Source organism: Perca flavescens, chromosome 24 (genome assembly GCF_004354835.1).
Source record: "Perca flavescens isolate YP-PL-M2 chromosome 24, PFLA_1.0, whole genome shotgun sequence".
NCBI classification, from domain to species: Eukaryota; Metazoa; Chordata; class Actinopteri; order Perciformes; family Percidae; genus Perca; species Perca flavescens.
This window is the reverse complement of record NC_041354.1, coordinates 4208559-4232752: the sequence shown is the minus strand read 5'-3', so window position 1 is coordinate 4232752 and position 24194 is coordinate 4208559. Positions and strand designations below refer to the sequence as shown.

Here is a 24194-nt window from a genome sequence, read left to right as displayed (position 1 = left end):
CTATAACGTGCACAAAAAGTAATATAACACAATAAAGGAAAGGGAAAAAGCATCATATGAGCATTTTAATGAATAAAATCACCCTGGAAAGCACTATAATTCCGGTTCTATAAAACGTCCTCTGCCTTACCCTAGCAAACACAAAGTAAACACCAGCACTAACATACATGAGAGCACTCGTACGCACACTTCCCACTTCTTGCTTCCCATAACCGTCACAGTGAAGAGACATGTTGACAGTGCTCCATTTAGTCAACAGGAAAACTCTGACAACAGCTGGGACGGTGAGCTGGGAGTTGCAGAGACGCACAGAAGATATGATAAGGGGTGAGGAGTGCTTGGGGAGGAGAGGGGAGGTGTGAGCGGGGAGGGACAGAAGCTGAATTTGCTATGTCATGCGGCCGATTAGGCAGCTAGTCTATCTCGCCGGCGTCGTTATACCATCCCGCCAGCACATCGTATCCATCACCCTCGCACACACACACACACACACACACACACACACACACACACACACCTTCTCTGTTCGCGTCAGGATACATCATTCCCTTCTCTGTCACCTGCTCGGACCAGGAGCATGAAAAATGGCTGTAGTGCCGACACCCAAAAAATGATTGCTGAAAACAAGAGGAGAGGGAAAGCGGGTTAGGAGGAGGCGGCAGGGAAGGTGAAATTGGAAGAAACTCTTGCCAGATTAGGTGCGGGTTAAGAGAATATTGATCTGTGTGCCGAGGACTGTTGATCTCTCTTAGCAGCACAAGACAAATGGCAGCAAACAGAAAATCGAGCGCTTGCCTCCTCTCCAAGGACAGGCTCAGCCTCTCTCTGCCGTTCCCCTTTTATTGCCATTTTTTTTTTCCTCACTTCCCCTGATTTGGAGAACTCCTTATAACAACATCCAACTTCCCATAACGTGAGAATGAAATGTTTAAATGGACAGGTATTACATTTTGCCCCTCAAACGCAGATAAGCTACCAAACTAATACAACATCTTTGCTCATAGCTGAAGTTCAGTGGGGAATTTTCCTCTCTGCTTGTAATCTCTGTCTCCCCCAGCTCCAGCACACAACCTTGTTACAGAACCAAACGCGCACACACACACACCTAAGCTAAATGGTAAGAAGCAGGAGTTTGTGTCAATGTTAGATGCCGCTGAGTGATTCTGAAGGTTGTCTCGATAATAAGTCTTTTTCTCTCATTTGGAGTGTACGAGGGGGTCCGCGGAGGCACCGTGTTTGATTGGGGCCACAGCCTTGGCCCGGCACCCAGCCGGGATGTTTGATGATGGGGAGAGAACTCTGGGAGGGGGCTGAGGTTCATCCGCGCCGGCTCAACATCAAACAGCCGGGAGCAAAGGACTCGAGCCCTTGGGGAACCCTCCAGCACGGTTGCCTGGATAGGTAGATACACTCCTAGTCGGATAAGGAGGGAGGGAGGGGTGAGGAGGGAGAGAGAAGGTGGGAAAAAAACAAGAAAGGGGCTGGGGGTGGGATGCAGAGGTAGAGGAAAAGAGAGAATGATGGAAGTAGAGAGAAGTTGCAATGTATCAAAATGCGGACGACAGAAAAGAATCCTTTTGGGGTATTACAACTTAATTTAAGCTCACTTTCTCTTTCTCTCTACTTCTGTTTATCGTTCTTTCTCACCCTCACCCTTCCTGCCTCTTCCTCTCTGCATCCATCACCATTGTCTCTCTCACTCTTTCACCTTTCAACCCACTTCCTTTCCTGCTCTGACTTCTTCCATCTGTTGGAGGTACAAGGTAGTTGATGCATTTTTTTTTGTTTTTTACTGTATTGATTTTTTATCAAGTCAACGTATGCAGCTGCTTTTTCTTTCTCCAGTCTCTCTCTCCTCCCCTCCCCTGTCTCTCTGGCTCTGAGGTGTATGTGTGGGGGGGGAGATTGATGTTGCACCTTTGCCTGACTGTTCACCCTTCACCAGTCATGTTTCATTACAAAGCCTCGGTCTTCCACCTGTCTGCATGTCTATCTCTCGGTGTGTGATGTTACAAGGTTAACATGGACAGGGCGTCCTGGGAATGTGGCAGTTGAAGGGTTAAACTGTGTATCAGTCTGATTAGGACCAGTGGTGGTATTCAGATCTTTTTCTTAAGTAAAGTGCTAATACCACACTGTAAAACTGTTACAAGTAAAAGTCCTGTTACATAAGAAAAAGTATCATTAGAAAAATGTAGTGAACGTATTAAAAGTACTCAATTCGGACAAATTCTCACATTTTAGAAACTGGAAACGGTCCAAACTGTTCTGAGTTTATGCGGGGAATCATGTCAGTTGGACTTGTAGGCCGTTATACTGTTGGGCGGTTTAATTTATGATAAACGTGTGTTTTGTGTGCAAACATTTTGATTTGTAAAGTAACTAGTGACTAAATCTGTGAGATGAATGTAGTCAAAAATTCCATATTTCCCTCTGAAATGTAGCAGCGTTGAAGTAGAAAGTGGCATGAAAAGAAAAAGGCTCAAGTAAAGTTCAGGTACCTCAAATTTGTACTTGAGTAAATGTACTTGGTTACATTCCACCACTGATGAGGGGGCTCAGAGGGAAGCTTCATGTGAGAGGGACAAATGTGGCAACGCACGCACACACGCACTCACGCACAACTACAGCTGCAAAGTCTTTCTGTCTGTCTCCATTTGTACTCCATGGCCAAAAGGAGATGGACACCCACATGTGTTTCAAAACCATGAGCATGCTGCTACAACAGCCTCGACCCTTCAAGGAAGACTATCTGCAATATTTTGGAACTTGGCTAGACGGATTTAGCTCCCATTCAGCTTTAAGAGCATTAGTTAAAGGCAGCTACTGACTGGGCAATAAGGCATGGCTTTGTAGTCAGAGTTTCAGTTCATCCCAAATGTTGCCATAAAGTTAAAAATCATTCTATTTCCCTTATTTTTAATCTAAATGTGATAAAACAGCCCCAAAACAAAAGTGCCCAAATGCATGTGGACATACTTTTAGCCATCTAGTGTATCACTTTCACGTCTCTAATTGCAACTTGAATATTTGTGAGATCTTTTTGGCTTAATACACTTCATCAAAGCAAAAAAAAAATGAAGAAGAAAAAAAAATCAATGCTGGCAAGGATGTGCTGCAGCTAATACGGTAGCCCACGTAATCAGATGCACCAGGCAGAATGCTCCTCAATTAGCAGAGCAAAACTCTGGAGAATATTTACAGTAATCAATGTACAATTCTCAAGTCAACATTTTTTTAATTAATTCTCTTCAGCAATTAACTCCAATGAAAAAAACACCCACAAAAAAGACCTCTCTTTGTGACATTAAACTTATTGCCAAAGCGGGCTGTCTCATTACCCTTCTTGGCTGGAACAAATGTGTGTGTTTTTGGTGTGTTGGAAATAAATGTGTACACGCACGCACGCACGCACGCACACTGGCTAACAAAACTACTCCTCTCTTGGTGCATACTCACTTAGAGTGGATGGTATTTCTAAAATAAAATGGGTCAAGCTCACTATGTAGTTTTCCACTGCAGGGATCGAGTCGCCTACCTCTCCTCCCACCATCCATATGGACTCATGCATATGCATGCTCTCTGGACAGGTACGCCAAAAAATTTGACTTTTTTTGTTTGTTTTTGTTATCCTAGATTCACGGTTTTGTGGCGAAGATTGGTCGCTGCGACAAGCTGTCTTTTGACTCCTTTTGAAGGGGTCACGTGCTAATGAATTCGGCAGAGTGAGACGCGGCGTTGTGCAGGAAACGTGCACCGTTCTGTAGCCGGCAGAAAACAAATGGAACAGTTCATATCAGTCAGAGGAAAACAATAATCCAGGGCCAGATTTGTCGTCGCCCCGTAAATGATCGTGGCAATTACGCTCACATTGTGAGGCAAGCAAACAGAATTACAGTGAGATTTTCCCTGTGATTGGGGTGTCCCCCCCCACCCCCATTACTGTTGTGCCTCCTGATTGATCCTCTCAATCGTTCTCCTCTCCCTTCCACTGCCTGTCTTGTTTCATCTTTTTCCTTTGTCTTACTCTCTCCCTCCACCTCTCCTTTTCTCTCCGGCTCATTCTCCAGGCTAATGAATCTAAAGCTGAAGGGGGGGGGGGGACAGCCCAGCCCTGGTGAGACCTCCACCCTGCTCGGGCCCTATTTCCTGCTCCTCTTCAGCTGTCCATCACTCTTCCTCAGGTCTCCGCTAACACTTTCACTACCTTTTTTAAATTAGCCACTGTCACTGTCTGTATCCAGATGTTGCGGGCAGCTTTTTTTTTTTTTCCAAGGCTGCCGCTGTAAATCTTTCCTTTCCATAGTGGGAAGGCAGGCAGGATGGCCTGGAGGACGGCAGGGCTCACCTCCTCCCATCTGTTTGCTCAGGCTGCATTCGCACAAAAAAGCCATCCTTTATGTTGTGGGCTCGTGTGGCTCAGGAGGAGCCACATCAGTTACACAAAGACACGTTTTCAGCTTGGCATCACAAGACGTATGCGCTGTCACCCAGCATTGACATGTCGATGGGGGGGGTGTTGTGACACCAGTTGTGATTTCATGTACTGTAGTTCTTCATGTAGAAGATGGCGATGCAAACCGGACTTGAAGAAAGTTGAATGCAAGTATCAAACGGCAGATGTGACAGAAGAATCAATAATGTCTGTTTAAAAAGGGATTCTCTTTACTCCAGGTTCTTGTTCCTCAACAGCTTTTCCTTGAGTGCTGTGCGTCAACGCTGTATTAGGAGCTGCAGCTTTACAAAGTTGCATTGGGGGATGTTTTTTTTTTTTTTTTTTTTTTTTGCAGTGAACATAATGTACCTCCACAATGGATAGCTGCTAGTGTCAAAATACCACAGCATGTTCCAGCCATGCAATTGGGGCTTATCTTTTCAAGAGACGGTAGATCAGCTGGGCGGATGCCACTTGTTCCTGCAATGCTGGCAACATTTCAGTACAGCTGTAAGCACCTTACGTTAGGTAAAAGTTTGTAATTACATTGAATTCTGTTTCATGGGTATTGGATTTCCAAATGGAAACTGCTCAGTGATAAATCCAAAATGGGCCCCGATCTCATTATATTTCTTATTTAAATAGGAAAGTACTATTTTAAACCTGGAGGAACTTAAAGAAGCCTGTGTGAGCAACATAAAGAGAAGAGGGTTAAAATGAACTGATAACTCTCATCTGTGTCTCCTTTACTTCCCTATCTTCCTTGTCCTCTTTCCTTCTCCCTTCATCCTCACTGTTCACATTCTCTTCCCTCCCCATGTCTACACTTCCGCTCTCTCTCTCTCTCTCTCCTCCGAAGCTCTTTCCCTCCCCTGCGTCCATTCATCCAATTAAGAAAAGCCCTTCATTTTTGTGTAATTTAGAACAGAACACAGCGGTTGTGGATGTTATTAGAAGCGGTATCAATCAGTCTGGGGACAGTAAGGAGACGTCCCTAATGCCCCGTCACGTAGCTCGGCTCCTGTATTTATGACCAGGGGCCTCTACTGCACGGCTGGCATCACCCAGCCATCAGATGATAAAATAAATCAAAACGTAAGTTTTGTCTATTTGCAATTTCCCTTTTGGTTCTCCGAATACGAAACCAGATGTTTCCGGCATCCTAAAGATGCTTTTCATCTGCCCCTTCTTTCCCTTTTCTTTTTCACCCGTCTGTGTTTTTCTGTGTTACTTGCTCTCGTCTTCTGTACCCTCTTTGCCTCCCCTCTGCTTTCAAAATTAATGTAAGCCCAGGAAAAAAAAGAAGGGAGGCTTATAAAAAGTGAAATGTCGTCTTTGCCTAAGGAAGTAGTCTGTTTTGCATTGATAGAGAGGCACGGGCAGCCCCTGGCCATCCGAGCCTGAGCCTGTTTTTCCTCTGTGATATCCTGCCGCCACATCTCTGCCTCTCGAGTGCGCCTCCAAGTAAAGCGGGCGGGTCAAAGCAATAGCATTCAGCCCCCCCCCGGCCCACCACCACCACTGTCCCTTCCCCCCCCCCCTTTCTCCTATCCTCTAATTGGAGGTGCTCAGGTTAAAGAATGTCCTGGTTATCGCAAAGCCAGCAGAGAAACTCAATTCAGCACTATAATTCCGCTGATGAGTGGCTTGCATTTTCAAATATTTAGCGACGCTGTTTACACAAGCAGTGCGTCATTATCTCATTCATGCACATTCAAACGTTGACATGAGTTTATACAGGAGAATTAATTCCGAGTCAACCCCCGAATGGGATTTTTAATAGATTCTGGATATATGTATGGGAATTCAGAACTGTCTCTAAAGCGCAGACATGGATACTGTTTGTGTAATTCTCTCGGTGCAGTAAGTGTGGTCCCAGTCATCTCCCTTGTATGAAGAGGTTGTCTGTTTTATGCCTCTGGCCTCTGTTCATTTTTGACAAACCGTGCGTGCTTTCTGCCAGTCACTTCCAGGCAACCACAGCTACAATAAACACCAGCCATTTTTTTTGTTCCCCCAGCTCGAGGCCCAGGTTTGATACCGAGCAGAACCCCAGCCTGCTCACTTCCTCCTGGGGCTTGAAAGAGGGGGCCAAGCCCAAACAAACAGGAACTCCAACATACACGGCAGCTCCCCGTGAGCCCTGCACCTGCATAGTGTTACACTGGACTTAACGGCTCCAGGTTTAGCCAGCCAGGGTTTATGTTTGCGAGCGTGGCGCTGCTGAAATTTGCCGACAAGTAAGCAAAAGCATCCGCCGCTGAGGAACGCCCCAACCGAAATGATTTGTAGACTACTAATGCAAGGATTTTGTTGGTATCTGGATATTTATTTTAAAGGAAAACTCAAATAACTTTCCCCAGCAGAAAAAAAGCCCTTAATAAAAAGTCATTTGTTTAATGTTTAGAGATGGTATCTTGAATGCCACAACACGCAGTAGGGAAGAGAAAACTGAATGAGCAACCTTGAACTGGTATTATGAAAAAGTCTGTCAATAGTAGAGTCCTTAGTGCCTTATTTGCTTTGTGAATAGATCTTAAAAGTCTTGACATTTATACCCAGCTACTTAAGAAAAAAAAAAAGTCATGTTTACAGAAATTAAAAGAAATTCCTTCCTTTCAGGGAACACAAAAAAATGTAAGCGCTGACAACTAACAGCATTTTACACCTACTGTTAAATACACAAGTCCAATTATGGTTGTCCTCGTTAACATGACAGGATGTTAAACAAGCACTTCCTGTTAACTGCTTCTTATTTTAATTGGTCTAGTCTCAGAGGAGGGTCCGGCTCTGTGCTGACTATCGTCACAGAGTCTGCCTCTTGTCTGGCTTAACCCCGCACAGTCTCATTTTGTTGTCACCGAAAGCACTTCTAAATGTCTAACTTTATCCAAAGTGCCAGTCGTACAAACATCAGGAGGTGTCTCGGGCAGGAGCTTTGATTTTTGAACTACAGAAAAGTCAAATCAGTTACGGAAATATGGACGCTGTGGCACATGTCCTGAAAATCAACGCTCCGCTCCCTGATGATGTTCAACAATAACTCATTAAATAATGGTAGCGATTCAGTGGTTCCAGTAACAAAAGCCTTTCCCTTCTAAGTCTAAGTACTCATTTTCACTCCGACGTCCAAGCACTGCCTCCTCTTTGGGGTTCTTGACTACGACAGAGTAGTAGACTGCACTCTTAATAAAACCCAAATGCAATCTCCCTCTAACCCCAATGAGATGCTGGGGCTCCTCAGCTCTTCCATAATGCACTATTCATGCTTTTTATTAATCTCCTTTTCCTCCAGCCATTTTTCAAATCACTCCTTTTGTTTACTCATGAATATTTTTCAGAGAGAGAGAGAGAGAGAGAGAGAGAGAGAGAGACAGAGAGAGAGAAAAAAAAGAGAGACCATCAGCATGGCGTAGGAATGGCCTGGTGGCGCTCCATCCGTGGGTAATTTGTGGCAGGGAAGCCTTGTATTTCATCATGGGATAATCTAACCTTAGAGGTGTTTTACAGACTGCTTCCGAGCCCAAAATAGGTCACTTAAGCAGGCTTAGCAGGCAAGGCCAGCCTGATACGAGGGCCCTGCTCCCCAGGGACACCTAGCCGCGGTAATTGGTGGTTATGGCCCGGGGTTTTTATAGGCAATGAACAAAGTTGGCCATCTAATGTCACATTTAGGACAATGGCGTGTTTTCCGGCCTACATTGGCGATAGCGTGCTCTTATTAACAAAGCTCTAATTGCAGACCGAGTGAGTGGATGACACGGAAAACCACTGGCATTTTTTAGTTCAACAACTGCAGATGTGCAGCATCCCAGTCTGTGTTGGATGCAAAGCGCTAGTGATCATATTATGCAGACCGCAAAAGGTACCCAGCATTAGGCTAATCTGTCACCCATTTCCATTTTTTCAGATCTAACATGAGAGGGAAAGAGTGAGGTTGTGTGCGCAGGGGAGGGGAGGCATAATGAAAAGGGCCTAAATGACAGTGGGTTGACAGTGGGATTGGCTGGTAAATGACTGCGGAGTGGCTCGCCTGCGGTGAGTGGATGGAGGAGGCTCCCAGTAGGCCTGATTAATTCCACTCTCGGCGGCTGCCAGGGGAGAGCCGGGGTTAGCGGCTGCTCGAAGAGGAGCCTATTACCAGTCCGCCGCCGAAACTGATATAATCAGCTACACAGCGACCCAGCCTTCCTGGTGACAAACTTTTCCAGGGCTTGCTCCCCATTCGTTCCACGCGGGGACTTAAATACGACTGTGTAGGGAAGGGGGAGTCGGGGTTGAGGTGAGGGAGGGCGTCAGGTCTGGATGAGGGCTACAAAGGATTTTCTTTTTGAGAGACGGTTAGGGGAGCTTTGTAAGAAATCCTCTCTGCTGTTCTGACTCCTCTCTCTCTCTCTCACACACTCTCTCTCTCTCACTGTGACTGTACCTCCTGTATCTCTTTATCCCTATCTCTCTCCCTCTCTGGCTGATTTCCTGCAGCTTTGATAGCGACAGACCCTCCCCTGTGGCAGCAGCTTTAAGTCTGGTCAGATATGAATATGTCACAGCGCTTAATCCCAGACGCTTCTCTCGCAGCTTCACAAACCGCTGCAAGTGTGGCACGTTTTTTTTATCTCATGTGGGCTCTACAATATGAAGCACCCCCCCCCCCTCCCCTCGGAACATTCTCCTGAACCCTGCTCCTTCTGTTTTTGTGGGATTGACCTAGAATATGAATTGAGTACGGGATAGCATACAATTATCCAAGTGACATACATTCATCTATGTTACAGGTATGTCTCATACTGCGGCTGCAGTTACATCTTTCCAAAGTACATGCCCAGTGAGGATTAAAGGATTACCAATGTGTGAGAGGTGTGTTTGCCGGCATTTTCTGACTATTTTCTGAAAATACAGACTTTGAAAAAACATTTTCTCAATTTACCTCTACTGGCATCGGTTTTTGAGATATTTCCGCCTTCACCCAAATACAATGAGGGGGTAAATGGAATTGTGTTTGTGTCTTTCTAGGAAAGCCCTCTGATAATCCGTGTATCTCCCTGTTGCATCAGAACTACTTACTACCAAAGAAATGGTCCCTATGAAAGCTGTTAACTGCAAGGTCATGGATTAGTAGAGCAGTGTTCGAATGACACCACTTTTTTTCATGGGGTCTCTGGTGGGGGTGGGGAGGGGGGTGCATGGTGCTTGTAATTGGATATTTAAAGTTGCTTCATGTATCGCAAAGGAAGGAAGAAGTATTCAGATCCTTTACTTAAGTAAAAGTACTAATACAACACTTTAAAAATACTGTTACAAGTAAAAGTCCTGCATTGAAAATGTCACTTAAGTAAAAGTATTTATGTATCATCAGGAAAATGTACTTAAAGTATTAAAAATAAAAGTACTCAATGCAGAAAGATCCTCCCATTTTAGAAACTGGAAATGATCAACTAACTTTCAGCTGGACTCGTAGGCCGTTAATATTGTTGGGTAATTTATAACAAAACATTCTATTAAATAAATTACATGTTTTGTGTGCGATGGAAGCATCAATGAGATGCGATTGCCTTCATCAGCGTGAGAAATACAAGGTGTGGCGTGTGAGAGTGTGAATTGGTTGAAATGCATGTGTCTCATGGTGAATTTGATTAAGATTTATTTATTATTTGATTAGGACAATGCACATTAATCAACATTTGCCAGTGTTACAGAAGTTGGCTAATTTTCAACTGTAGTCCTAGTTACCTAGCATGCATGTCTTTATGGTGGGAGGAAACCAGAGCACACGGAGGAAACCCACGCCAACACGGGGAGAACATGCAAACCCCACACAGACAGGCTCTTCCCGGACCGGGGATCAGACTCTGCAGTGCCAACTTGCTGTGAGGCAGAAGTGCTAACCACTGAGCCACCGTGCTACCCTTGAATGTGTGAGACTTGAGAGCCCTATTGTTTTTCTGAAATGTAGAGAAGTAGCATGAAAAGAAAAGACTCAAGTAAAGTACAAGTACCTCAAATTTGTACTTAAGTACAGTACTTGAGTAAATGTACTTGGTTACAGTCCACCACTGATTGAAACCTAGATATATAGCCAAGACAGCAAACGTACTGCTGATGTAGGTTGTAGTTTCCCAGTGTAACGTCATTTATCCCTTTCCTTTTGATACTCACGCCACTGTTCATTTAGGCACTGGATTTTCAGTGTCATTTTAGTCATGCATTTTAAATAAAAGTGTCTTGAAGCTACCGCTGTCATTGTGTGTGTCGTTTACACTTAGCATGGTTATGGGATTTGCTCTTGCGTACAGTATTGCGAGCAGAAAAGGCCCACGTCATTCTCCTCACGTACTTTCACGTTCCATCCACAGCACTTGATAATCTTACCGGAGCTATAAAAGCCTGCATGTTTTCATGGTTTGTCCCAGCTGTTGTGTTGCTGCTTTAGCAGCCGTAACACATGGAAGAACTCTTTGGGCCTCATGTCTGATCACACATGTACAGTATATTGTGTTCTATGCATACCAAACTAGAACAATATGCTGGCTAGATACTGCTCGAGGTGTTGGACTTAACAAATATGTATTTATTTATTTTTTTAAATTAATTTTTTTAATTTTGTTTAATTTGGGTGAACCAACCTTTTAACCATGTGTCTCTTGGCTTATGGATGTGCTCCTGCAGTCAAGGATGCAGCCACTCTCACACGCCCACACATGTACAAACACACACACACTTTAATTTGTGTCCATTACACAGTCCTGTTCATGTCCCACATAGAGCAGGCCCTCTTCCTGCCTCAGTATGAAAAATGTCAGCCCTCTCCTCCATATATCCCACCCGTTCCTGCCTCCCTCCATGCCGATAAAGGTCGTGAATAATACATATTAAACACTGCACTGAAGGCCGTAACCGAACTGTTAAAATATTGATCTTGGCCAATCATAATAAAGACAAATTACTGAACGCGATCCATCACTATAAGCCAAGTGTCTGCTCCTACTCCAGGCTTAACTTACTCAATTTCCCCCCTCTGTGTAGCGCCTTATTATGGCTCAATAATAATAAAGATGATATCAGCGCTGCAATTGCCGCTGTGTGCGCAGTGAAAAGGTAGTGTGTTGTCATGCAAATTAAGCGACAACAAATCCATAACACGACTAAATATATTTGGAGGATTACGTCCCGTTCATCTGTGGAGAGAAATAAATACTTTCAATATTTGCCAGTGCTCGCTCATCTCTGCTTTCCAGATTCCAAATGGTGCATGACATTTGGGTTGTGACGTGTGTGTTTGTGTTAGATGTGCATGAGGAGTGTTTGTATGTGGTGAGAACATTTGTGTGTAATTCCACATACTGCATGAGGATTTTATATTGTACGTGCAGACACAAAACAGTTTGTGCTTGTAGTGTGTGATGAGGAACATTTGTGTACATGTGTCAGTCCAGATTGTGTATTATATTGTAATGTGCAACCTGAGTGTGAGAAAGGTCTGTTTATATATGCATATACTGTGTAGATGTGTATATAGATTGATCAATCAATCGATAGATATATCTGTATATATAGAGATATATATATATATATATATATATATATATCTTTCTATCTATATATATATATATATATATATATATATCTATCTCTCGAGATAGATAGATAGATATAAGAGTGTGTGCACTTTTGTGTCTGTGATTCCAAGTAATGCATGATATTTGAGTTGTATGCGTGTTGGCATACACATTGCGTTAGCTTTGACATCCTGCACTGACGTGTGTATTTAAGTGTGTGTAAGCAGTTCTCGTGTGTGTGGGTTTCCTGTGTGTAGGCGAATGAGAGAATATTTTTTTTCTGGGGTGAAAAGCAGCAAACTGGAGGTTGGAGTCAACTTAAAGCAGCTCTGATCAGATGAGCCGCTCCACTTCCAACCTTAAACTCGCGCTGACATTTCACACGGTCCGTTAATAGCACCTAAAGGTGATCATACAAGGCTGCCTGCCCAACTATGCGAGACGGTTCCCCACGCTTAATGAGTTTTTAAATATTAAAAGCAGCACACATCGTCGTCACTATTGTGAGCTCTTAATTTACCAAGCAATTAGCCGCGGGCCCTCATTTATCAGCGCGTGTTCATTTGCTGAAAACCTAGTCACTTTTTATTAATCGATGCCATACAAACGGCGAGGTGAAATTAATGTGCGCCCAGCGGAGGTCACGCCAGCCGTGCTAGCTAGCTGCGGCTCAGTGAGACAGGAGATAAATAGGAAGTCTGCCTCGCTGGTTACACAGGAGATATGTCGAGGCGTCGGCGTGGACGCCGGGGGACCAGCCTCTGCAGCAGGAGAGATGAGGAACAGAAAAGCTGCTTGGCTTTGGCTGTTTGTTTCTTCCCATGCAGGAGTTAAATTAACCAAATGCCTTTTTAAAGGAAAAACAATTATAGTTTTAACCTCACTGCTTCGGTGCTTTTCCCTACTTCTTCTCCTCTATCACACTGCGATGATCCTACTTGGTATTCATATAGAAAAGTGGGAATGAATTAAAAGTTACTTTGTCCATATGTTGGTATTATTTAAATTTAAAGGGGGGGGCCTTGTCTCATGCTGACCCCATGCTCCATCCTATCCGTCCTAATGGCTGCTGATTCGTGTTCATATTCTTCCACACATGCAGGATTAACACACACGCGTAGCTCTTTTCCATAGGTTAACACACAGGTTAATACAGGCCTTTGTAAAGGAAAAATGTTACCCAACCTCCAAATTCTCACCATCAATATGATGTGCACAGAGATATATATTGTCTCACTTAAACACAATTAAAGCCCGGCCGCTGGTAATGGATAGGGAGCCACCTGCTCGGCTCATGTTTACAGCAGCATGCTAATGTTAGCTCTACCCTGGCATAGCCACCCGCTGGGATGTGCACAGGTGTTGTTTGCCGCGCTGCCCCGACCGTCGTGCTTGTCGGTCAGAACGGCCAGTGCGGGATTCCTTAATCTCGCCGCCGCCACGGGAGTGAGCAAACATACTGTACGCCTGCAAGATAATTTTACCACCTCATGTAAACAGAGTGTAGTTTGTGATGCCGGACGCTTACTCGCATGTAGCCAGAAACTTTGCTATTCCAGCAATGATAGAAGGTGTTTGTGTGGAGAGGCTGCACAACTTTTGACGACATCTGGGTTGAATGCTTTTATTCCAACTTGGGACAAAAGCATCTGCTTCATGAATGTAACGTCATGCCACCTATGTTAAAGAATATGATGTGGTTGTTCCATTAACAAACACCGACATTACTGTCCAAACAATGTTTGGAAAAAAAACTTAAAAAGCGATATTACAGAATTTAATTTGCTATTTTAATCATATTAACTACTTTGTGAACCTAAGACTTTGGTAAACTCATTTTAAGCACTGAAACAATTCGTACAACAAGTCATAAGTTAAGATTTGTTTTCAAAAGTGATTTTGAGGATTTTCAAAAAGCCAACTTCAACTTTTCAGCTTTAGCGCCAAATTATCTCTTTACACATTGCTCTGGGACTAATTTGGGTCTCACTATATGGGAATACTGAGTTTGTTCTGAACATCTTGATGTGAAACACATTGGGATCAGTGATATGCAAATAAAAAGGTCCATTTAAGAAGATGTGTGAAGATGCCCTTAGACCTCAGAGGGTTAAGTAACATTTAGCTTATAAGTTGTTTCATGTAACGGCGTTAAAATGTACTACCGTACAAGTTCAGCTTGGAAAAAACCCTTCTGAATAGATTGATAATCCTGTAAAGATGCTTGTTTTATGGATGTATCTGGATCTCCACCATCTCCACAATCACTGCAGAACCCCCTCCTCCATCCCTGTGTGCCCCTGATCCACGACCCCCATGGGTGTTTGCAGCAGACTGCAATGTGGCTGTGCCAGGTTGTTGCTGCTCCAGCCTCGGCCCCAGCCCGTCCCAGGCCCGGGCCCGGCTCTGCGCTGATATGCTCCCATTCCTCATCCAGACGGTCTGTAAAGCACTCGGGCAAAATATTCTGTCTCCCTGAGCAGCTCCTAATAAATTGTCCTTTCATCGACGCGCAAGACAAATTTTTGCCTTCTCTCCCTCCTTCTCCTCTCAGCCCCCTCCCTCCCTATCTCGCTACACTTTCTCACTTTAACTGTGTTCACACGCTCTGGAGCTCCCTCTCTCCCTGGTTCCTCCACTCCCTGTGGTTTAGTGAAACTGGCACACTCACTCTATCTCTCAATAAACTACAGGGATGCCGGGGGCGCAGCTCGGTTGGCCGGAGCCCTCTGCCAAAGGGTGACAGAAAGGAAGACAGACAGAGGAGGCAGCTAGGGGATGGAGGGGGGGGGATTAGCAAGGTACAGGATAGGAAAAAGATTAAAAAAAAGAGAGAGAGAGATGGATATTTGTGCACAGTCCTCTCTTTGCTTCCCTGTCTTGCTCCTCCCCACACTGCCACAACACGGTACCGCTTCCGCCTTGTAATTGCACAATTAGTGCCACAGCCTGGTTTTCATATATCACAAATGGCTAGCTGCTGCTATTAAAGCAGCCCCAGCGCTGGGGCTAGGGGGCATGGCTAGCCGAGGAGCATTAAGGGCAGGCTTTTGTAAAATGTGAGCCAATTTATCATGATCTGTTTTTCGCTCCCACCCACTGCTAAAACGCCCCTACTCCCTTGTCTTTGAGCCTGACCTTGTGCTGTGTGTGTGTGTGTGTGTGTGTGTGTGTGTGTGTGTGTCAGCGTGCGGAGGTTCAATTTGCTCATTGTTACTTGCTTGCATAATTTCATGCGGCTGGCTCGGCACAGAGCCTCACACTGAGCCACACACACATGCCCGCAGTTACGCACACAAACATACCTTCGTGTGCACAAACGCATACACACACACACACACACACCTCCACAAAACACGCCGGCCACTGATTGCTTGCGTTGCCACTTTGCCTTCCTCTGTCTCTCATTCCACTACTCTCTTTTCGTTCTCTTTTCCTCTCCAAGCAAAATCCACTCATTTATATGCCGAGGCTAAACGGTATTCATTTGTAAGATGGCAAGCAGTATAACACTGGTAATTCCTCCTCACCAATTTCCAGCGCACTTTCCCCTTTAGCTGTCATAAGCAGTGCATTAAGTGAGTGAGGCAAATCCGCTCCCCATTCGGCGCCATCTCTCCCTCTCTCTTCCACTCGCAGCCCTCCCTTCCCCACGGTTGCATGTTGTTGCCGTGAAGATTTACAACGCACGCCTATTCACTCAGCCGTCCCCTCTCTCTCTCTCTCCTTCTCTCAGTTCTTTCATTTTGCCGGGGTCGGTGGAAGCCGCAGATGACACCCTTAGCTCATCAGAGCCCTGCCGGCTTTTCACCCCGGAGAGCTGCCCTGAGCGCCAGGCGCAGCGCGCTGCACTGCAGATACTTGCCCCACCCCCCTGCTGAGTAGCCTGTAGCCCAGAGAGAGGCTGAGCCGGGGGGGGATGAGGCTCGGGGTGGGGCTGGAGGAGGCCAAATGAACGGATTTGAAGGTGGGGTTAGCCAAAGAAGGGAGCAGAAAAGTTGAAGGGATGAAGGAGGAGGGCTGAGGGAAGGGTTTGGGAATAGAGGAAGGGGCTGGGAGTGGGTGTTAGTTCTAGAAGAGTTGGGGTAGTGTTGTTAGAAGTGCGTGAGATTGCTAGTAACCTGGACTTACTACAAGGTGGATTATGGGTTGGATGGGATCGGACCTAGTTTGCACCGAAACGGGAAACACATTTTTGGATTTGTGTTGCACTGGCATTAATTGAAACAGATTTAGGGACTGAAAGTATCCTTATAGGCAGGCTGCAGGGTGTGAGGCCTGAAGGAGTCAGTGTGCTGAGGGAGGGGCTACAGGTAGTTAGTATGAAAGGGCTGGAGGCAAGAGGAGGTCTGATTCTCCTCTTTCCTTCTGTCCATCACTCTTACAACCTCTCCACCACGCCTGGGTTTTCTTCCTCCTCTTTCATCCTCGGCCTTGTTTCTCTGAGCTTGTCCTGAAGGCTCGTGTTCCCTGAATGAGGATGTTGGGCAGAACTTGCTCGCCCCTCCAGGCCAGAGGACATGAAATCCTACTCACCGTCCGCTCTCTGGCTCCTGCTTTAAGCTGGTCCCAATCACCGCACTGTGACGACGACCGTTCACTAAGGCCGACACAGCCCTGGCCAAATGGATAAACAAATGCTGTGTTTCCCCCCCCCCGTGTTGACAGCCGTTCCATCATCGAAACTCACCAAACCGATTTTAAATGTCCCTGTTGTGGGTGAAGGAACACAATTGTGGTGTTGCTGACAGCATAATTATCAGGTAGTTAGTATTATTTGCAGATAACAGGTTTTAAAGTTGTCAGATAAACACATTTCACCACGCTTTTACGTGAGTTTTTCCCCCAAACAACCAGTGTTATAGGAGATTGATCAAAATAGAAAAAAAACAGGCTCAAACATGTGCTGACCAACACTCTGCCACTGAGCTACCATTTCTCCCACCTTGGTGTTAATGCGTTTGTCGCTACTTGTCAAACACCCACTTGTTTTGAAGTACTGGCACCGCTGCCTCGTAGTAGTACCGGCAATACGGACAAGAGAGCAATCATTGTTTTGTTGTTTAGAGTGCCACACGAGTTGCTAACTTTTTGGAGGGCTTTTTTTTTTTTTTTTGCCTCACCCCCCCATGTTGATAAGTGGCCAACTACCAGCTGGGAACGAGGTCAACGCAGGCCAATGGACTCAACCAATTTCCCTTTGTACAGGGGTGCAAATTGAGCAAATAAAACATGGAAGTGATCACAACTGTTGGATACATCTACTCACAGTCTCACACATTCAAATCTTGAATTTAGTTCACATGCAGGAAGCATGAAGGTAAATTATCCTTTTGTTAAAATTCCACTATAACAAACACCATAATAAGCCCCGTCTGTGTCGTCTCTTCATGTGTGCCAGTAGGGAGGATGAGATGGTGGCAGAGGGGTTCTGTAGATGGGTGTTTGGCTCCATCAGATGTGGTGTTTAAGACTAATGGTAATAAAATATTTGCAATAGGGATCGACTGATACTGGTTTTTCAAGGCCGATGCTGATTACTAGTAGTTAATATAACCGATATGCATTTTCAGTGGAAATGACAATGTTTTAAGTGAAAATTAAGATTTTGGAATTTTACAAACTCCAACACAAAACTTAGTTTAGATGCTTTAAGCAGTTATTTATTAAATTAGAAACTTTCAACATAATACCCAGTAAAAGAGTAGTGTTGTGGGCGGGACATTAATTCAGACTCAGTGGTGATTGACACCGAAGCAGAGGGACAGACACAGAGCTGGAGCCGAGCCAAAGTAGAGCACTTTTAAAATAATTAATTTATCGTTTATCAGGCAAATAAAACGCCAATACAGATAATCTGCAAACGGTCAAAAAATTGGGCCGGTAATCGGCCAGGGCAGATATTGGTCAATCCCTGATTTGCAATATATTTGTTCTTTCTTAAAATCATAACATTGGATTGTTCTTATCAAGCTCTGAGTATTGACAATATGTAGATTTCATGGGGTGATGAATCCAAAATGATGAAATGAGCATATTAAGGTACTGTAAGTTCTACACTGAGAAAACTGTATGGACCTGGCATGGTCATGTTGAAACAGAAGAGGGACTTAAATAGTTAGAAGCACACTGTTGTCTAAAATACTGCATTTTTGCACTTGCATAAAAGATATTCCTTAATTGGAACAAACCATGGAAAACAGCCAGGACAAAAAGGTACACACATGTTTCTGTAGCACAGATGACATCTACTGATGAATATTTAATAAGACTTATTTGATGTCTCATTGCTTCCCCACTATTCTGTGTAAGTGAATCTCTATACAGTAGACACCAGGGAGTCAGATGTGCGTTGCCCTCATCCCGAGCTGTCGGACGGCACCGCATCATTATTCCGCTCTCGTTCATTTCCACCAGGAGAGCAGAGGTCAACCTTCGGACAAGTCCCCCGCTAAACACAAGTCACTTCCATGCTGGGACGGACTTCATCTGTCTGTGGGTGAACTGTGGAAATTGTAATTGTGTCCCTCTGTACCGCTCAATCTGTTCAGGAGTTTCCACATTTGGACGTCGCAATGAAGGGCTTTTCAATTCCGTTCAAAGTCCCGTTTGGTGACATTTAAAGGACTCAAGTTTAATTGAGTTTTGCAATAACTGTAGCCTCCCTTCACTGATATCAATGGGGTGGACAAAATAATAGAAACACCTGTCTGTATAATGCAATACATTTCAACAGCAGCTACATCCTTCAAAATGGACGTACCGTTTTGCATTAGTTTAATCTAGGTGTACCTAACAAACCGGTTCAACTGCTACTGTTCAAATGAGTTGCACTGCACCATATAATATTAGTGCCACAGGCTATTGTACATATACAGGCATACAATGGGAATAATGTGGCATTTTCTGTCCAAATTTTGATGCTTCTATTTTTATATACAGCTTTTCATATCTTTCTGTTTTAACTATAGTCACTGGATTAGCCACTCCTGCATTGAAAGCCTTGGACTGATTTAGCTGTACACAAGCAGATTCACAACTGCAAACATGTAAAGACATACAAGAAACACACCTAGGAAAGTGACACAGCCAGATAATTGAAATGTATTCCCAATTACGCCACACAACAAACAACCCTCCCCCGATGTTTTTCTTCCTCGCGTAGTTATTCCACAGTCGCTGAGCGGCGATCGCAGCGCTGCTTTCCTTTGGGAGGACTTATGCTTTGGCACTGGGGTGTGATAGCTGAGAGAGTTAATGTAGCTTAAACAGCCAAACTAATTGTCCCTGTCTCTGTCATATTTGTCTAGTCGAACACTCCTAAATACCACAGCGATGCTACCTCGCAGCCAGGTATGGGGAGACGGCGTCTATTCTTATTCTATTGCCTCTGTGTGCACTAAACATCGTGTGTGTGTGCGCATGTCAAGCCAAGTGTAGTCAGGGAGATTTGTCCCTCCCTACCACACGTACTAATGGAATGGCTTGTTTTTAAGTAACAGTCTTTCTGATTCTTGTCTTAAGTAAAGCTGAGGTATAGAGAGCTGAAGTCATGACGGCACTCCCTGTCCAGCCTCCGTAACGCAATGCAATTTCACATTTAGCATCTGTCTTTCTGAAAGTTGTGGTCCCTCAAGAGTCTTCGGAGGAAGACAAGTAGCAGGGAACCCTGGGAGATGTAGTCCAAACCTTTCGTCAATCACCTGCCTTGAATGCGGTCTTTTTCAGATTAGCGATCCGGGTTTCCATCTTGAAACGGATTCAAGATGGATGATAATGGATAGGATGCTTTTTTACATTTTTATTTATTTACACTGCCTTCATTGCTGCTTTTTCACTTTGTGTTTGAATGAATAGAAATCCATGCTCCCACATCTTGACAGCCGACTGTAGCATTCGCTGCAGATCCCGCTCGGCGATACACGCGGGTCAATTTGTTTGCGAGCAGTTTGCCGGTGTGTATTTGTGTACAGGTGTGTATTTGTGTACAGGTGTGTATTTGTGTACAGGTGTGTATTTGTGTACAGGTGTGCAGCGACCGTGCCTCAGTGTTGGGGCTTGTTTGCCAAGATCAGAGGCAGGCGCCCCAGTGTGTGAAGTGTTCCCATCATGCATCGCTCCATGCTTGGGTGGCCCACGCCCACTCATCATCCCCACATTAGCGCTCATCTCTCCTGCTATCTCTCCCATGCACTGACACACACACTCTCGCTCTTCTTTCTCATTCTGCCTGTGTTTCTCTCTCGCGCTTGTGATCTCTCTGTTTATGTTTGACCTTTTTGCGGTTCTGCACCAGCTAATGATGGAACAGGGATAGCAGGTGTGCAGCATTAGCCGACTTCTGCCGTGGTGGAACAAATTAGAGGTCCACCGCCACCGAAGGCCAACCTTTCACCACCAATGCTCCCGTTAGTGGCAGAGACACCCACAGATGCCCACGCGCTCTAGCACAACACAGGCAGATATGCAAACATACAGTACTGTACCGACCATACACACACACACACATGCATACACACTGTCAGGTGTGTGCAATTTGAGCAAAATGACACAACCCAGCCACATAATCTTCTCACCTGGAAAAATGGGAAAAAGAGGACAGGGGAGAACGTGGAGGCGAGATATATAATCATGCTTTGTTTGAACAGCTAGCCCTGGTTTACAAATACTATACTCTGTTGATTTTGCATAACTAGACGACAGTGTTGCTTTGACTTGTTTTCTTCCCCCTGCAGGGTTGTGCGCTGTGTTGAATTTGAAGTCAGATTGAAAGACTGAAAGATACACAGAGGGAGAGATTACTGCCTCTCACACACACACGTGCACCCTTTCCTACGTTATAACACCGCCTTGTCTCCCACTTCCCTCCAACTAGCTGCTTCACTCTGACTTTGCAGAGTCAAATCTGGGAAAGCCTCCCTCGGTAAAAAATCAAAGCAGCTTGATTTGGATCCCTGCTGCTGGTGTGCATTTGTGGGAGCTAGTTTCTAGGTTGCATGAATGCAGATGTATGCACACGTGCTTTTTTTCTTGGAGGATGGGGCAAAAAGCTGAATTATGTGTTCTGTTTTGACTTGCATTTAAAAAGTGAACATGGAATGCATGCATTAATTTAGGTTAGTTGTTCCCAGCTAACTAATAGGATTAGAAATACAGTAATGCTCAGCTTTATACATTTTGTGCGAGTATTAGAGACAACAAAATATGTGCATCCCCTGAGCAACAAAGACAAAAGAGGCCCATCACAAGTTTCGACAAGACAAATAATCAAACCTTTGTATGTTGACGGATTACTAGCAGTGGCAGAGAAAAGGCCTCCAGTCCAGAAATTGTACAATCAAGTGAGATGTTAACGGCAATTGTAGCCTTCACAAACCAGCTGCCCTGAGAGACGAGTAAAAAGGGGACGAGGAAAATTAACCATACACTTGACGGGAGGGAAATTGCCCCCTGCTTGTGGTCTCGCAACCATTTCACCTTGGCAAATGAGCACCTTTAGGAGAGAAAAAAAAAATCACTTTCCTTATTTCTGTCTCTGTCAACCTTGGCCAAAGTGCTATGCTGTTGTCTGTCATCGGACTGGCTCTATTGCTGTCATTACGGCAATCGGCACCGGTGCTTAATGTGTTTGTCTATCTACACAAGTCAGTGGCGGCCCGCGGTTGAATGACACCCAATCTACATGGAGCGGGATTGCCTTTTGATTTGGAGGGAAATGGGAACCCGTCCTCTTCCTCTTAATCAGACATTTTTGATTGATCTGCCCATACGCTGCTTCACACACTCACACTTTTGCTGACTGACGCGCGACGAAACACTCCCCTGACCTCGCCCTCCTCCCGTAATAGCTATAAAGATGTGTTCAGTCGTCACGCCGAGTGCCGAGGACAACTGAAAAGCTAGACAGGCCCGACTCTTGGCCTTAATGGGCGAGCACACGTCGCAGGCTGACACGTTTGCCTCTTTTTTTTCTTTTTTGCGTGGCAGCTCTGAACCCTGGGAACTTACGGGCTTGGAGATGAAAGGCAAACAGCAAAGACAGGCTTGAGGGGGGAGTCTTTTACTGCTTTTCTTCTACTTCTTGCTGCTTCATTCTACGGTGCGAGTGGGACGTCGGAACAGACGGGGGTTCGCCTCCGGAAGGTATTCGCAATAAAGTGCAAGAATCGCTCGCCCAAGGCTTCTTTAGTTGATTCCAAGCATACGTAACACACTGCCCACACTGTGAGAGGAATAGTGTGTTTTCTGAGGGAATCAAGTCCTATAGGACTCCAGGGTTTTCCAGGCAGACAAGTGGGCTTTCCACAGATTTGTGTTTTGCGAGGTTGTGTGTGTGTGTGTGTGTGTGTGTGTGTGTGCTCCCGCGTCGGGGATATTTTTCATCCACGCAGGCCTCAGGAAGCAGTGGTCTGCTCGGGGATCAGCAGCGCGCCTTTGGAGACACCTCTATGGGCGCAGTGTTTAGCCACTGGAACGAGTCTCTCACACACAGTTACCACTTCACGTCTGTACACATTCAAACGTTCACGTAAATACACTAATGGCCATATGCACACACACACACACACACAGACACACACACACACACACACACACACACACAGATTTACCTCCTGATCACCATCCAAACACACACGTACACACATGCAGCCTAAACCACAAACCATGTATCACATTACAGCGCCTCAAATCTCATGCGAATCCCCCCAGAGGACAGAAAATGATCAGATCTGGGCACAGGTTAGCATGTGGGCCTCTATGGTGCAAGGTCTCAATGTTACCAGCCGGAAGCAGAGATTCCCCCTCTAACGTAACTAAACAAACACCTAATCGTTGCTAAAATAAACATTTGACAAGGTCTCTTTCCCAGCAGTCAGAGGATATACGATGCTGTAAATGCCTTAGATGCAAAATGATTGCGTGGTTCTTAAAGCTTAGCCACTATAAACATTATAATTTAATGGATTTTGGACAACATCCATGCTTTTAGAGTGTGTTCCAACAGATCTAACAAATCAATTCCATCCTTAACTTTGGCAAGAATCACGCAAAGTGGCATGATCGAGAAGAACAAATAAAAGAAAATATAGGTGAAATTTGAGGATCCAAGCGATACCGGTGTTGTTTTTTCAGCCTGAAGTTGAAGAGTACTTTTATTGTGACACACACATATATATATATATATATATATATATATATATATATATATATATATATATATATATATATATATATATATATATAAACAGTACACGCTACAGTTCAGTTTTAAATTAAACCGCATTTGATTACTTTTCTCTGACTCCCACTGCCTCAACAGGCAAAACACAATTCTGCACACAGCCCCTAATATTGATATCACACAATTGATATTAATGAAACCATATGGAATGTAGCTGCGGCGACACATTCATCCACTGCGGAATGTACACGGGGCATCCTCTGCGAAATGAGCCAAAGCCGAGCGATCGCTTTGAAAATTAAACGCCATGATTTGTTTGCGGCGCCAGTGCATTAGACCTGATTGTGTGTTTGCTCATGTGTGTTGAAGACGCGGCTAATGAGGCATTACTGGCGAGGGGGAACCCAATCGATGGCCGGCTGTCGCCGGACAACGCTGATCAATTGTACTGTATTGACTGCATTTCCCCCTCATTAGCTTCTATGAGGTGTGTGTGTGTGTGTGTGTGTGTGTGTGGTGTGTGTGTGGGTGTGTGGAGGCGACGTGTGTTTTGGGTAAACACACTCAGGTGGCGATGCAGGCCTGTGCCATTTCTCTGCTGTGCTCTGTAGGCTGGTAGCAGGCATGGGGGCACTGATTACTCTTATTAACACGGAGGGTGTCAGGCAGCGGTCCAAATGGCACCGCAGCGCCTGTTAGCTCACACACACACACACTGGCGCGCACACACTTTCGGAGCTCGTTGGCGTCAAGAGCCTGAGCCAAGAGTCCCAGCTGAACCCTGCCGTTAGGCCCAATGTGTTGCCATGAGCTCAGGAGGAGATCTTTGTGGTGAGCTGTCTGAGTTTTAACTAAACTAATATGTCGCTCTCTGAAGCGGTTGTCTTCGATGCCATTCCAAAAAAACAGAAAACCGAAAAAACACCTGTTTTTGCCGATGGGTTCTTATTTTTATGTCTTAGGTTCCTTCTCCTGGTGATGGTGTTACACGCCCTTGTTTTGTTGCCAGTCTTCCAACATG

The 24194-nt window shown here is 44.9% G+C and overlaps 1 protein-coding gene across 8 annotated transcripts in view; it reads left to right on the top strand.

The window, feature by feature from the left end:
* The window catches only part of pou3f3b (POU class 3 homeobox 3b), a 168275-nt gene that overhangs the window by 45912 nt on the left and 98169 nt on the right, over positions 1–24194 (top strand). Inside the window, exons 4-5 of one of the 8 annotated variants that reach the window (XR_003691782.1) lie at positions 9211–9292; positions 9449–9566. The exons of the other annotated variants lie outside the window; for them this stretch is intronic. The gene's annotated coding sequence lies outside the window, so the exon portion shown is untranslated. Of the gene's footprint in view, positions 1–9210; positions 9293–9448; positions 9567–24194 lie in introns of those variants that run through there. 8 annotated transcript variants of the gene reach the window in all.